At 34.4% G+C, this 16,485-nt stretch overlaps 10 non-coding genes across 10 annotated transcripts; 1 reads left to right on the top strand and 9 right to left on the bottom strand.

Moving 5' to 3' along the window:
- Positions 1-974: 974 nt before the first annotated feature.
- Trnat-ugu (transfer RNA threonine (anticodon UGU)) lies at positions 975-1,046 on the bottom strand. Its single transcript has one exon. It is a non-coding gene; the product is annotated as a tRNA-Thr (tRNA).
- Positions 1,047-2,678: 1,632 nt separating this feature from the next.
- Trnat-cgu (transfer RNA threonine (anticodon CGU)) lies at positions 2,679-2,750 on the bottom strand. Its single transcript has one exon. It is a non-coding gene; the product is annotated as a tRNA-Thr (tRNA).
- An 819-nt stretch (positions 2,751-3,569) lies between these two features.
- On the bottom strand, positions 3,570-3,641 carry Trnat-ugu (transfer RNA threonine (anticodon UGU)). Its single transcript has one exon. It is a non-coding gene; the product is annotated as a tRNA-Thr (tRNA).
- A 1,208-nt stretch (positions 3,642-4,849) lies between these two features.
- On the bottom strand, positions 4,850-4,921 carry Trnat-cgu (transfer RNA threonine (anticodon CGU)). The gene has a single exon. It is a non-coding gene; the product is annotated as a tRNA-Thr (tRNA).
- Positions 4,922-5,915: 994 nt separating this feature from the next.
- Positions 5,916-5,987, bottom strand: Trnat-cgu (transfer RNA threonine (anticodon CGU)). Its single transcript has one exon. It is a non-coding gene; the product is annotated as a tRNA-Thr (tRNA).
- Positions 5,988-6,935: 948 nt separating this feature from the next.
- On the bottom strand, positions 6,936-7,007 carry Trnat-ugu (transfer RNA threonine (anticodon UGU)). Its single transcript has one exon. It is a non-coding gene; the product is annotated as a tRNA-Thr (tRNA).
- A 2,998-nt stretch (positions 7,008-10,005) lies between these two features.
- Trnat-ugu (transfer RNA threonine (anticodon UGU)) lies at positions 10,006-10,077 on the bottom strand. Its single transcript has one exon. It is a non-coding gene; the product is annotated as a tRNA-Thr (tRNA).
- Positions 10,078-10,890: 813 nt separating this feature from the next.
- On the bottom strand, positions 10,891-10,962 carry Trnat-cgu (transfer RNA threonine (anticodon CGU)). The gene has a single exon. It is a non-coding gene; the product is annotated as a tRNA-Thr (tRNA).
- Positions 10,963-13,194: 2,232 nt separating this feature from the next.
- Trnat-ugu (transfer RNA threonine (anticodon UGU)) lies at positions 13,195-13,266 on the top strand. The gene has a single exon. It is a non-coding gene; the product is annotated as a tRNA-Thr (tRNA).
- A 1,139-nt stretch (positions 13,267-14,405) lies between these two features.
- On the bottom strand, positions 14,406-14,477 carry Trnat-cgu (transfer RNA threonine (anticodon CGU)). Its single transcript has one exon. It is a non-coding gene; the product is annotated as a tRNA-Thr (tRNA).
- Positions 14,478-16,485: the final 2,008 nt, after the last annotated feature.

Consider the following 16,485-nt stretch of genomic DNA (forward strand, 5'->3'; position numbering starts at 1 on the left):
TACGAGACCAAAGTCAAGGTCACATTGAAACCAATGATTACGGAATGCAGCATTTATACACAAAGCGTGTCCGGGTTGCAACGGGAATCAGTGGCACAGATATTAAGCGCATGAGGGTGAGGTGTCGCGTACAAGACACGTTCCTATCTCGAAAGTCAAGGTCACACTTCTAGGTCAATGATTATGAAAAGCTGCATACATGTATATGGACATAGAATATAGGTGGTCGTGTCTGGCCTCAACGGGGGATTTTGCAATAAAGTGACACAGATATTCGGTGCATAAGGTGGTGGTCGCGTATAAGACACATGGTCGATGCCATTTTTAGAGAGTAATGCAGGTTCAATGTACATAGCAAGTTGGTCGTTTCCGGGCTGCAACTTTGTCATGCAAGGGGGCAATTTTGAAATAAAACGTCACAAATGTTCGGCACATAGAAGCGACATGTAGGGTGCAACACGCAGGTATTTATCTCTGCACATGTCGAGTGTACGTCCCAGGGCATTTGTCACTTAAGCTCTTGTTCATGGAAAAAGAAAATCAGTTTAACTAACGTTATGCAGTCATATCTTGCACATCAAACATGATACTATAGTTAAACACGTTTCATGTAAGTTTCATTATTTTCTGGTATACATACCTCATATACTTTGAGAACATCATGAGAGTTTTCCATCAGAAAAAAATAAACTTTTTTGGAAAGAGTGTGGCCGTTTTTATATGTATAATACAATTGCCAATTGGTCCATTGCCTCCATATAAGCGTGTGTCATAACCCTTATGCTTTCAGTGTAAAAGTCAATGTCACACTTGCGGATGTCTATTTAAATCAAACTGAAAAATAAAAAACTTTAAAAAAAGTAAATTTCAAACTTCAAAATGAATGTTAAAAACCCAAGGCCAAACCGGGTGCAGTTATCTCGTTTCTGTGACATCTTTTTTGTGTGTGTGTTTTCCTCTTTTAACAAAACTTTTGCCTCCAGTGAGGTTTGAACTCACGACCCCTGGTTTACAAGACCAGTGCTCTACCACTGAGCTATAGAGGCTCACATACGCGTCATATCACCCATAAGTTAAAATAACCACTGCTTGGTATGTTGCCCAATCTTGCACAGCTGTGTACCTTTTGTGGATAGAGCGTGTGACCGTATTTATATAATATTATATAATAGATGTGATCATTATTCCATTGCCCCCATAAGCGTATGTCATAACCCTTATGTTTTCAGTTCAAAGGTCAAGGTCAAACTTGCAGATTTTTATTTAAGTCAAAATAAATGTGAAAAACCCTATGACCAAATCTGGTTCATTTATATTGTTTCTGGTACAGTTATTGTATTGTTTGTGTGTGTGTGTGTTTTTGGCTTTTACCAAAACCAACTCACGACCCCTGGTTTACAAGACCAGTGCTCTACCACTGAGCTATAGAGACTTACATACACACATAATCACCCATAAGTCAAAATTAGCACTGCTCGGTATATTGACCAATCCCACACATATGTGTACTTTCATGGAAATAATATGTTGACATATTTATATGTATAAAAGATATGCTCATAATTCAATTGCCTCGATAATGTATTGGTTTGAGAGAATGTCTAGTAAACCATTGGTCGCTATTTTGGCCCATTTATGAACGATCTTCTTTAGTTGTGATACAATGATATATAATTAGACCATATTCTTCACGTTCAATCGTATTTCTATCCAACTCCACCTCCAACTAAGAATGGAGATGTTTATGTTTATGTTTAGACTTTCGGCTACTGAGCTTGTTTCTGTAGTATTTCACATAAATATACATGGGTTTGAAAGGTCTTAGATCAACCTGGTAGGTAACTTTTGTGTTTAATGGGTTGCATAGGAACATTTCAGGTTTCGCCCATAGCTTCACGGGCTTTAAATATATTTCAAATTAAGCCTTCATCGTCTATGAATATCTAATTACTATTAATGTGATTTTAATCAAACTACATATACATTTCGAACACCATGTGGGAGGGTGTCATAACGTTCATGTTTCAGGTCTAAGGTCAAGGTCACATTTGTTTATGCGGATTTCTATCATTTTTTCTATTTCTATGAAAAACTAATCCAGTAGTCGAAAGTTAAATTATAAAAACAAGTTAAATACAAATGTATCACAAGGCCTACTCGGGTGCATTTATTACCATTTTTAGACCACTTTGGGATTATAAGATTAGGGTTTACATGTATTAAATTTGTGAGCTTTGATCGAAAAGTCTGACGCCAGCCCTGGCTGTTATTATTACGTTGATGGATTTTATAGTTATATTTGATTTCTCGCCCATAGCTTCACGAGCTTTTAATAAATGCTATTTATATACACACAAGGCGGTTTTATCCACCCAGATAATTATGATCTCGTTGAAAATCTACATGTGTATATATATAAGTTTATATTACTTTTATGGCATTTTGAATAAATGCCCTTTTTTCATTCAATCAACGTGTTTGTTTTTCCCTTCGTCCGTTCTGCCTAACCTTGGTCAATATATAAATATTAATAATGTTTTTCCCACAACTTAACCTAATAATATGATTTCAATCAAATCGCAAATAAGTTTAGGGATATCATTGAATGTCATAACCTTCATGCTCTCAGGTCAAAGGTCAGGCTTTTGATTTTCATATGTTTTCTGTGACAAAACAGTTGCCTCCAGTGAGGTTTGAACTCACGACCCCTGGTTTACGAGACCAGTGCTCTACCACTGAGCTATAGAGGCTCGTTTGCACGATATGTCACACATAAGTTAAAATCATCATATATCGGTATATTAATAAATTTCCACGACTGTCTACCTTTTGTGAGGGTTTTCATATGTGTTACAGACAAAGGCATTATTCATTTGCCTCCATATCTCAGTAGTAAGAGATAAGGACTTGTTCACAAGGGTACGTATAGCTATACTATATAAGCTTCACCCCCAGCTATACTTTTCAAACTATCGAATTGGACATAAGCAGACTCGACAGAGTTGTAGACCACCAGTATAAGATGTGTGGAAATACAATTCTTGGTCACACTTGGTGGTGGTCACTGTTCAACAATATTTAACTTATAGCAATATTTCGTGGCTCAGCTCTTAATTTGAATTTAATCAAACATTAAATGATTTGTTGATCATTGTGGAATATCAAACGTAGTTTTGTAATGCATGAAGTGTGTGAGCTAATTTTAAAGTTCTTAGGTCAACCTTGGAGTTTTTGTTTGCGTCATATTTATTGCATAGGGTTATTTGATCTTTCGCCAATAGCTTTGAGTGTTCAACACTTATCATATTTCTTACTCATGTTTTGCCTATGATTTCTCCATTAATGTGATTTGAAAGAAACCATATTTAAATGAAGAACAGCATGGGAGCGTGTGCCATAACCTCTATGCTTTTAATTCAAGGACAAGGTCACACTTGCAGATTTTTATTTAAGTGAAACTTTTATTTAAAATATATGTTAAAAACCGAAGGACAAATCGGGTGCATTCATCTAGTTACTGTTACAGTGCTCATTTTTGTGTGTGTTTCTTTTTCCTGTTACAAAACTTTTGCCTCCAGTGAGGTTTGAACTCACGACCCCTGGTTTACAAGACCAGTGCTCTACCACTGAGCTATAGAGGCTTACGCACACATGTTATCACCCATAAGTTAAATTTTCATTTGGCGATATGTTGACCAATCCTGCACAGCTGTGCACCTTTTATGGAATGGGTGCGTAGCCGCATTTGTATGTATAATATATACAATCGTATGCTCATTATTGAATTGCCTCGATAACTTTAATATTGGTTTGATAAAATGGTCTAGTAGACCAATGGTCGCTATTTTAACCATACCTTTGGGCTAAGTTTTGTGAGATTTGCTATGATATAAAGTGTAAAATGTTATAAGAAAATACATTTCAATCGCCGATTTCTTTAGTTTAGATACAATGATATATTATAAGTCCATATTCTTCACATTCAATCGGATTTCTATCCAACTTCACCTAAGAATGGAGATGTTTATGTTTATGTTTAAACGTTTGGCTACTAAACTTGTTTCTGTAGTTTTTCACACAAATATGCATGGGTTTGAAAGGTCTTAAATTAACCTGGTAGGTAATTTTTGTGTTAAATTGATTGCATAGGAACATTTCAGGTTTCGCCCATAGCTTCACGCGCTTTTAATATATTTCAAATTAAGTCTTCATCTTTTATGAATATCTAAATACTATTAATTTGATTTCTATCAAACCACATATAGTAATTGAACACCATGTGGGAGTGTATTATAACGTTTATGTTTCAGGTCGAAGATCAAGGTCACATTTGTTTATACGGATTTCTATCATTTTTTTATTTCTATGAAAAACTAATCCAGTAGTCGAAAGGATTTCTATCATTTTTCTATTGAAACTTGTTATGAGAAAAACTTCAGAAACTAATCCTGTAGTCGAAAGTTCAATTATAAAAACAAGTTAAATACAAATGTCTCACAATGCCTCATCGGGTGCATTCATCACAATTTGTACACCAATTTGGGATATTAAGATTAGGATTGACCTGCAATAAGTTTGTGAGCTTTGATCGAAAAGTCTTACGCCAGCTTTGGCTGTTATTATTACGTTAATGAATTTTATAGTTATATTTGATTTCTCGCACATAGCTTCACGGGCTTTAAATAAATTATATTTATATACACAGATATTAATCATGTGTTACCCACAATTTTACTATTATTGTGATTTTAATCAAATCGCAAATAAGTGTATGGATATCATTGGATGTTATAACGTTCATGCCAAAAGGTCAAAGGACAAGCTTTTGATTTTCATGTGACAAAACAGTTGCCTCCAGTGAGGTTTGAACTCACGACCCCTGGTTTACGAGACCAGTGCTCTACCACTGAGCTATAGAGGCTCGTATGCACGACATGTCACACATAAGTTAAAATCATCATATATCGGTATATTAATAAATTTCCACGACTGTCCACCTTTTGTGAGGGTTTTCATATGTATTACAGACAAAGGCATTATTCATTTGCCTCCATATCTCAGTAGTAAGAGATAAGGACTTGTTCACAAGGGTACGTATAGCTATATATAAGCTTCACCCCCAGCTATACTTTTCAAACTATCGAATTGGACAGGACCAGACCCGGCAGAGTTGTAGACCACCAGTATAAGATGTGTGGAAATACAATGCTTGGTCACACTTGGAGGTCACTGTTCAACAATATTTAACTTATAGCAATATTTCGTGGCTCAGCTCTTAATTTGAATTTAATCAAACATTAAATGATTTGTTGATCATTGTGGAATATCAAACGTAGTTTTGTAATGCATTAAGTGTGTGAGCTAAGTTTAAAGTTCTTAGGTCAACCTTGGAGGTTTTTTTTGCGTCATATTTATTGCATAGGGTTATTTGATCTTTCGCCAATAGCTTTGAGTGTTCAACACTTATCATATTTCTTACTCATGTTTTGCCTATGATTTCTCCATTAATGTGATTTGAAAGAAACCATATTTAAATGAAGAACAGCATGGGAGCGTGTGCCATAACCTCTATGCTTTTAATTCAAGGACAAGGTCACACTTGCAGATTTTTATTTAAGTGAAACTTTTATTTAAAATATATGTTAAAAACCGAAGGACAAATCGGGTGCATTCATCTAGTTACTGTTACAGTGCTCATTTTTGTGTGTGTTTCTTTTTCCTGTTACAAAACTTTTGCCTCCAGTGAGGTTTGAACTCACGACCCCTGGTTTACAAGACCAGTGCTCTACCCACAATTTTACTATTACTGTGATTTCAATCAAATCGCAAATAAGTGTATGGATATCATTGGATATTATAACGTTCATGCCAAAAGGTCAAAGGACAAGCTTTTGATGTTCATGTGACAAAACAGTTGCCTCCAGTGAGGTTTGAACTCACGACCCCTGGTTTACGAGACCAGTGCTCTACCACTGAGCTATAGAGGCTCGCATACAAGATTTATCAAACAATTCCCACAACTGTGCTCTTTTTGTGTGGGGTTTTCATATGTATAACGGGCATTTGCATTATTCATTTTCCTCCATGTCTCAGTAGTAAGAGATAAGGATTTGTTCACAAGGGTACGTATTGCTATACTATATAAGCTTCATCCCTCAGCTATACTTTTCAAACTATCGAATGGAACAGAAGCAGACTCAGCAGAGTTGTAGACCACCATTGGAAGATGTGTGGAAATACAATGCTTGGTCACACTTGGAGGTCACTTTTCAACAATATTAAACTCATAGCAATACGTGGCTCAGCTGTTAATTTGAATTCAATCAAACTTTACAGAATTGTATATCAGTGTTGAATGTTAAGAGTAGTTTTGTAATGCTAGAAGTGTGTGAACTCAGTTTAAAGTCTCAGGTCAGTCTTGGAGGTTTTTGTTTCGTAATATTGTTTTCATAGATTTGTATGATTTTTCGGCCATAGCTTTATGTTTTTTCAACACATATCATATTTCTTCCTATGTTTTAGCTATGATTCCTGTATAAATGTGATTTGAATCAAACCATACATAAAAGCTTTGTTTAAAGTTCTTAGGTCAGCCTTGAAGGTCTTTGTTGCGTAATATTGATTGCATGAGTTTATTTGATTTTTCGCCAATAGCTTTATGTGTTTTCAACACTTATCATATTTCCTACTCGTGTTTTGCCTATGATTTCTATATTAATGTGATTTGAACGAAACCAAATATAAATGAAGACCAGCATGGGGGCGTGTGTCATAACCGTTATGCCTTTAGTTCAAGGACAAGGTCACATTTGAAGTTATTTGTTTTTATCACACTTTTATTAAAAATAAATGTTTAAACCCCAGGCCAAATCGGGTGCATTTATCTAGTTACGGTCACAGTTCGCGTTATGTTCTTTTTCTTTTCACAAAACTTTTGCCTCCAGTGAGGTTTGAACTTACGACCCCTGGTTTACAAGACCAGCGCTCTACCACTGAGCTATAGAAGCTCACATATACCTATTATCACTCATAAGTTAAAATGACCATTTTTGCGATATGCTGACCAATCCTGCACAGCTGTGCACCTTTTATGGAATGAGTATTTGGCCGTATTTATATCTTTATCTATATCTTTTTAGTTTGGAAAAAATGTCTAGTAAACCATTGGTAGCTATTTTAGTCATAACTTTGGGCTAAGTTATGAAATACTTTTTATGATGGAAACTATAAAATGTTAATATATAATGTATTTCAATCGCTGATTTCTTTAGTTTGAAAATTGAGATACAAAGATATATTCACTGAGACCGTATTCGTCACTTTAAACGGGATTTCGATCAAACTTCGCCTACTTATAGAGAAGCATGATGTTAAAAGGCATTGGATCAAACTTGTAGGTCAATATTGCGTTATATTGATTTCATATTATTTTTGTTTGATGTTTTGTCGATAGCTATATGTGTTTTTAATACATATCACAAAGGTCAATGTCACAATTGTAAATACGGATTTTAATATTTTTTTCTATTCAAAACAATATGTCAAATACAAATTTCTTACAAGGCCTAATCGGGTGCATTTATCACGATCACCACTATGGGATTTTATGATTAAGGTTGCCTTACATAAGGTTTGAGAGTTTAGTTCAAAAGGTCTAACGTCAGCCTTGGATGTTAATATTGCGTTTATGGATTTCATGTGTTATATTGATTTATCGTACATAGCTTCATGGGCTTTTAATAAATTATATATACAAATGTATATACATATATATTTTTCATGTTTTACCCATAACTTTCAAGTGTTAATATGATTCCAATCAAATCGCAAAGTGTAGGAAATTATTGGAGAGTATTCCACAGCCTTCGTGCTCTCAGTTCAAGGGTCAAACTTTTCTGTGACAAAACATTTACCTCCACTGAGGTTTGAACCCAAGGGTTTACGAGACCAATGCTCTACCACTGAGCTGTAGAGACTCGCATACACGTTTTATCACACATAATTTAAAATTACCATAGATCTGCATATTCATTGACAATTCCTCACAACTGTACACCTGTAGTGGTGGTTTTCATCTGTATAATTTTAGACAAGGGCATTATTATTTTGCCTCCATATCTCAGTAGTATACTGAGTAATGCTCAAGGTATTGTACATCAGCGGTCGTGAGAGTGTCCAATAATTTGACAATAACGCCATAAAATCCATGATTAGGACCACGTAGTTCACATGTTTTAAGTAAGTGAAAAGCCTCATACTGTTCATTATGTCAGTTTGAAAGGCCTTAGATCAGCCTTATAAGTCAATATTGCATTTGACGGATTTCATATGCAAATTTATGTCTCGCCAATAGCTTCCTGGGATTTCAATCACTTTTTAATGTTTTCTTGATGTTACAAATAATCTTAACGTTTTGTGTGAATTCAATTACTCCCCCCCAAAAAAATAAAAAAAATAAAAATAAAAATAAAAAAATAAAAAATAAATAAAAAAGAATAAAAAAATTCAGAACACCATAGGAGGATGTGTCATAAAAGTCATGCTACAAGCTCAAAGATTAAGGTCACACTTACAGATGCGTGTTTAAATCAAGCTTTTTATTCAAAAATAATGTTTAATACAAATGTCTGACAAGGCCAAATCGTGTGCAGTGATCGCGTTGTTGTGAATGCTCTTGTTTTCCAGGTTTTGTCTTTGACAAAACCTTACATTCATAACTTGCATGCATTTAGATCATTTGTATGTAGCTTCACGGGCTTTAAATATATTTCATATTAATTATACATCTTTTATGAATATCTAATTACTATTAATGTGATTTCAGTCAAACCACATATAGTTATCGAACACCATGTGGGAATGTGTCATAACATTCATGTTTCAGCTCGAATGTCAAGGTCTCATTTGCTTATGCGGATTTCTATCATTTTCTATTCAATATTTTTATAAAAAACATCAGAAACAAATCCAGTTGTAGAAAGTTTATACATAAGAACATGTTAAATACAAGTGTATGACAAGGCCTTATCGGGTGCATATATCACCATTTGTACGCCACTTTGGGATTTTAAGATCAGGGTAGACATGCGTGTGAGCTTTGATTGAAAATTCTACAGCCAGCCTTGGCTGTTATTATTACGTTTATGGATTTTATAACACATCAGTTAAAATTATCATATATCGGTACATTATCAATTACCTACCACCGCTACTGTTTTCAAACTATTGAATGGAACAGAAGCAGACTCGGCAGAGTTGTAGACCACCATTGCAAGATGAGTATAAATACAATGCTTGGTCACACTTGGAGGTCACTTTTCAACAATATTTTCCATAGCAATACTTCATGACTCAGCTGTTAATTTTATTTTAAACAAACTTTAAAGATTTGTAGACCATTGTGGAATGTAAAGAGTAGTTTTGTAAAGCATGACATGTTTGAGCTTAGTTTAAAAGTTCTAAGGTCAGCCTTAGAGGTCTGTATTGCGTAATATTGATTTCATAGGTTTATTTGAGTTTTCGCCCATAGCTTTATGTGTTTTATCACCTTGCAGTGACGGCTGTTTTTTGTAAAAAAAATCCACAAAACTATTGCCTCCAGTGAGGTTTGAACTCACTTAATAAGACCAGTGCTCTATCACTGGGATATAGAGGCTCATATACACGTAATATCACTCATAAGCTAAAATTAGATATTTTGACCAGTCCCCCACAGCTATGCACCTTTTATGAAAGGAAAGTGTTGCCGTTTTAATATCTTAAATAGATGTGCTTATTATTCCATTGCCTCCACAAGCGCGTGTCATAAACCTTATGCTTGCAATTGAAAGGTCAAGGTCACACTTGCAGATTTTTTTTCTTTTAGTCAGTTTTATTCAAAATAATTGTTAAAACCCTAAGGCAAAATATGGTGCATTTATATTGTTCCTGTGACAGCTCTTGTATTGAGTGTGTGTGTGTGTGTGTGTGTGTGTGTGTGTGTGTGTTTTCTTTTACCAAAACCTTTGCCTCCAGTGACGTTTGAACTCACGACCCCTGGTTTACAGGACCAGTGCTCTACCACTGAGCTATAGAGGCTTACGTGTTACCACCCATACGTTAAATTTACCATTAGGCAATATGTTTACCAATACCGCACACCTGTGCATCTTTATGGAATGAGTGTGTGGCCGTATTTGTATGTATAATATATATGCTCTTATTTGAACTGCCTCGATAACTTATTGGCTAACATTCACGCATTATCACCCATAAGTTAAAATTACCACTGCTCGGTATGTTGACCAATCCCGCACAGCTGGTGCACCTTTTATGGAAATAATATGTGGCCGTATTTATATGTATAAAAGATTTGCTCATTAATCAATTGCCTCGATAACTTATTGGTTTGAAAAAATGTGTAGTAAATAAATGTTCGCTATTTTAATCTTAACTTTTGGCTCATTTATGATAGATTTGTTAATATAGAAACTGTAAAATGTTAATAGAAAATAAATTTCAATCTGTGATTTCTTAAGTTGAGAATTGAGATACAAGGATATCTACAAAAATTCCGAATGATTCACGTTCAATCGGATTTCAATCAAGCATCATCAGTATAGAGGTGAATGGATTGGAAAGGTCTTAGATCAGCTTGGTAGTTAACTATTGTGTGAAATGGATTCCATATGTAGTTTTCAAGTCTGGCCTATAGCTTTGCGGGCTTTAAATTAATTTAAAATTAAGTGTATATCTATTATGAACTACACGATTGTTTTTAGTTTTAATGTGATTTCAATCAAATCAGATAAATCGGGTAAGTGTAGGGATATCATTGAATGTCATAACCTTCATGCTCTCAGGTCAAAGGTTAACCTTTTGTTTTTCATATTTTTTCTGTAACAAAACAGTTGCCTCCAGTGAGGTTTGAACTCACGACCCCTGGTTTACGAGACCAGTGCTCTACCACTGAGCTATAGAGGCTCGCATACACGTTTTATCACCCATAAGTTAAAAATACCACTGCTCGGTATGTTGACCAATCCCGCACAGCTGGTGCACCTTTTGTGGAAAAAGTATGTGGCCGTATTTATGTATATATTGTATATGAATTTTATGCAATTGCCTCCATAACTTATTGGTTTGAAAAAAATGTCTAGTAAATCATTGGTCACTATTTTAATAAAAACGTTGGGCTAAGTTATGTAAGACTTGTTATGATGGAAACTGTAAAATGTTAATACACAATGTGTTTTAATCGCTGATATCTTTAGTTGAAAATTGCGATACAAAGCTAAATTCAATGAGTCCGTATTCTTCACTTTCAAATGGATTTTGACAAAACTTTTACGAATAGAGAAGCATGAGGTTAAATGGCATTGGATCAGACTTGTAGGTCAATATTGCGTAATTCATATTTCGCGCATAGCTTTATGAGTTTTCAATACATATCACATTTCTTCCTCAAGTTCTACCTATAACTTCTCACAATTAATGTGATTTCAGTAAAACCAAATACATTTGAAGAACACCATTGGAGCATGCGTCATAGCCTCTATGCTTTCAGTTAAAACCTCACTGGAGGCAAATGTTTTGTCACAAAAAATATGAAAAACATAAGATTGACCTTTGAACTGAGAGCATGAAGGTTTTGGAACACTCTCCAATAATTTCTTACACTGATTTGCAATTTGATTTGAATCACATTAATACATACAAATGTATGTATATACATTTGTATATATGATTTATTAAAAGCCCATGAAGCTATGGGCGATAAACGACATATAACTATGAAATCCATAAACGCTATATTAACATCCAAGGCTGACGTTCGACCTTTCGAACTAAGCTCTCAAAGTTTATGCAATGCAACCATAATCTTTAAGTCCCATAGTGGTGATCGTGATATATGCACCCGATTAGGCATTGTAAGACATTTGTATTTGGCATATTGTTTAAAATGGAAAAAATGATTAAAATTCGTATTTACAAATGCGACACTGACCTTTGAGCTGAAATATGAACGTTATGACACACTCCCGCAAAGTTTTCTAAAATTATGTGTGGTTGGATTGAAATCACATAAAAAGCTTCAAGTAATTAAATACTGGTAAAGACTGAATATCAAATTTATTTAAAGTCCATGAAGCTATTGGTGACATATTAAATGTACCTGTGCAATCCATTTAACGCAATATTTACCTACAATGATGATCTTAGACCTTTCAAACCCATGCTTCTATATACGTAGGTGAAATTTGATCAAAACACGATTGAACGCGCGTACTTTTTCAATCTAATAAGTTATCGAGGCAATTGAATAATGACCATATCTATTATACATATAAATACGACCAAACACTCATTCCACAAAAGATGCACAGCTGTGCGGGATTGGTCAACATATCGCCAAATGGTCATTTTAACTTATGAGTGATAAGACATGTATATGTAGAGCACTGGTCTTGTAAGCCAGGGGTCGTAAGTTCAAACCTTACTTGAGGCAAAGGTTTTGGTTAAAGAAACATAAACATACACAAACAAAACAACAGCTGTCACAGGAATGAGATTAATGCACTCGATTTGGCCTTGAGTTTTTAACATTTATTTTGAATATTTATTTTTACTTTAATAAACATCTGTAAGTCTGACCTTGACCTTTGAATTGAAAGAATAGAGGCTATGACGCACGCTCCAATGGTGTTCTTAAAACATATCTGGTTTTACTGAAATCACATTTATAGTGAGAATTTATAGGTAAAACTTGAGGAAGAAATGTGATATGTATTGAAGACACATAAAGCTATGAGCGTAACATAAACAAATATGAATTACGAAATATTTACCTACAAGTCTGATCCAATGCCTTTTAACCTATGCTACTCTGTACGTGGGCGAAGTTTGATCGAAATCCGTTTGAAAGTGTAGAATACGGACTCATTTAATATATCTTTCTTTGTATCTAAATTTTCAACAAAAGAAAACAGCGATTGAAATAACTTAGCCCAAGGTTATGATTAAAATGGCGACAAATGGTTTATTAGGCATTTTTGAAACCAATATGTTATGAAAGCAATTTAATAATGATCATATCTTTTATACATATAAATGTGGTCACACACCCTTTCCACAAAAGGTACGCAGCTGTGCAGGATTGGTCAACATACCGAGCAGTAGTAATTTTAACTTATGTGTGATAAGACGTGTATGTGAGCCTCTATAGCTCAGTGGTAGAGCACTGGTCTTGTAAACCAGGGGTCGTGAGTTCAAACCTCACTGGAGGCAAATATTTTGGTAAAAGAAATAAACACACACAAACAAAACAAGAGCTGTCCCAGGAATAAGATAAATGGCCTAGGGTTTTTAACATTCTGTAACAGGAACAATATAATTGTATCCGATTTGGCCTTTAGGTTTAATATTTATTTTGAATAAAAGTTTGTGTTGTCCGTCCGTCCGGAAATATTTTTTCATGGGCTTTTGGTAAATTATGTTTTCATTCTTCATGTTTGACCAACAACACATAACTATTAATGTGATTTCAATCAAACCGCACATAACTGACATCATTTGTTTGTGTGTCATAAAGTGCATGTATTTACATCAAAAGTCGAGGTGACATTTGAAGATAACGATTATATTCAAAGTAGATGTTAAATACAAATGGAGAATGTGTAATAACTTTCATGCTTTCATTTGAAAGGTCAGGGTCACACTTGGAGATACCGATGTTATTTAAAAACAATGTCCCCTTATTACCATTCTATAACCTCTTATCCTATAGAAAACAACAAAATCAATACTTTTAAATGGTATTATTTTGGAAGTCTCAGTGAAGCGATTTGGGAAACCGATAAACATATACAGCATAAACTTGCAACATGAGCAAAGTATGTCTTATTAACAACGTGGGAGTGTGTCAGAATGTTCATGTTTCAGGTCGAAGGTCAAGGTCACATTTGTTTATACGGATTTCTATCATTATTCTATTCAATATTGTTATGAAAATCTTCAGAAACTAATCCAATAGAGGAAAGTTTAATCATCAAAACAAGTTAAATACAAATATCTCAAAATTCCTCATCGGGTGCATTTATCACGATTTGTACACCAATTTGGGATTTTAAGATTAGGGTTGCAATGCATTAAGTTTGTGTGCTTTGATCGAAAAGTCTAACGCCAGCTTTGGCTGTTATTATTACGTTAATGGATTTTATAGTTATATTTGATTTGTCGCCCATAGCTTCACTGCTTTAAATAAATTATATTTATATACACAGATATTAATCATGTGTTACCCACAATTTTACTATTACTGTGATTTCAATCAAATCGCATATAAGTGTATGGATATCATTGAATGTCATAACCTTCATGTCAAAAGGTCAAAGGACAAGCTTTTGATTTTCATGTAACAAAACAGTTGCCTCCAGTGAGGTTAGAACTCACGACCCCTGGTTTACGAGACCAGTGCTCTACCACTGAGCTATAGAGGCTCGCATACACGATATATCACACAAAGTTATAATTATTGTTACCCAGGTTTCATATTCACATTTTATTAAGTTAATCCCTTAAGGAAAAGAGCAGGTTTATTTAACATGTGAACTCAAGTGTGACTGAGTGGTCAGTTGTGTTATATATGTATTGTGCTGTCCACTGTCTTCATGGGTATGTGTTTACAAGAACTGGTTTTTCAACTTATGTATTTTTATTAATAGACACTTACATTTTTGCATATTTCCCGCTCTTATTTTCACAAATCACTTTCGAGTCAGGTTTTGAGGTGTCAACATCTCAAAAGATAACTTTTCCATATTTTATTCCACTGCCCGGTAAGTTGTTACTTTACAGTACTTTGTTTTATTGGAGATGTATTGTAATTGCATTTGAATTTATCTCGTGCTTGATGTATTAGATAATTATTTATATTATCTGTATTGTGTAATTTATTACCTTTCCGGTATTAAGAAGTTAATTGGATTATTTTGTATATTTTAGGATTTTGTCAAAGTCAAACCTTTGGAGTTTAAATAAAGTGTAAACCTGAATCCGTAATCTTCCTTATAAATACTAAGAGACGGGGCACGGGTAACAATGGCGACCCCGGCAGGACAATGTTACCCAGGTTTCATATTCACATTTTATTAAGTTAATCCCTTAAGGAAAAGAGCAGGTTTATTTAACATGTGAACTCAAGTGTGACTGAGTGGTCAGTTGTGTTATATATGTATTGTGCTGTCCACTGTCTTCATGGGTATGTGTTTACAAGAACTGGTTTTTCAACTTATGTATTTTTATTAATAGACACTTACATTTTTGCATATTTCCCGCTCTTATTTTCACAAATCACTTTCGAGTCAGGTTTTGAGGTGTCAACATCTCAAAAGATAACTTTTCCATATTTTATTCCACTGCCCGGTAAGTTGTTACTTTACAGTACTTTGTTTTATTGGAGATGTATTGTAATTGCATTTGAATTTATCTCGTGCTTGATGTATTAGATAATTATTTATATTATCTGTATTGTGTAATTTATTACCTTTCCGGTATTAAGAAGTTAATTGGATTATTTTGTATATTTTAGGATTTTGTCAAAGTCAAACCTTTGGAGTTTAAATAAAGTGTAAACCTGAAACCGTAATCTTCCTTATAAATACTAAGAGACGGGGCACGGGTAACAATGGCGATCCCGGCAGGACCTTTAAACTCCATTCTGGTACACTTCTAGTCAACCGGGCGTGGCATGGTGAGGGCAAGCCCTACCCATCATTCTAAACTTTATTTTTGAAGTTGTTTCAACTGAACTTTGTTGAACAGCAGTGTATTTCTGCGAAGAAGGAAATGTATGAATGCAGGAGATATTTAAAAAAATAACTTGTAAAATACATCTGCAAAAGAGTATCTGCAGAGAGATATTTACTACATGCTTATATGTTGACTGAAACATATATTATTTGAACATTCTTGTGTGCACATGAATGATACATTTGTGGTCAAGTCAAGATCATGGTTTAACGTATCGACTTGTAAAAGTCCTTATTAGGAGCTGTTGGTCGTTTCGAGTGGTTGAGGGGACACGGACCTGGGCGTGGTCGTTTTGGTCGTTTCGAGTGGTCGTTTCGAGTGGTCGATTGAGGGGACGTAATTTTCGTGTGCGATTATAAGTTGGACGTGCAGAATCCTGGGAACAGTTAGGATCAATAAGGGGCTGGAGAAGTGATCTTGTAAAATTCACGGACTAGAAGGATTTTTTTTAGTGTTTTTGTGAAATTTTGTTGGATAAACTGTGAGTATTGAATACTTTTGTGCTGTTGTTTTTTGTGTGTTAATTTTCACTATTTTCATTGGTATATTTACATAGAGGTTTCTATTGTTTATATAAAAAAATATAACAATTTTTGTTAAAGTGAGTAAGTTAAATTTTGTTGTAAATTCTATGCTGTTGAAAAATTAAGTAAAGGCAAGTTGACTGAAATCCTTTGTGATAGTAATATAATTCGT

This window comes from Mya arenaria, chromosome 2, assembly GCF_026914265.1.
Source record: "Mya arenaria isolate MELC-2E11 chromosome 2, ASM2691426v1".
NCBI classification, from domain to species: domain Eukaryota; kingdom Metazoa; phylum Mollusca; class Bivalvia; order Myida; family Myidae; genus Mya; species Mya arenaria.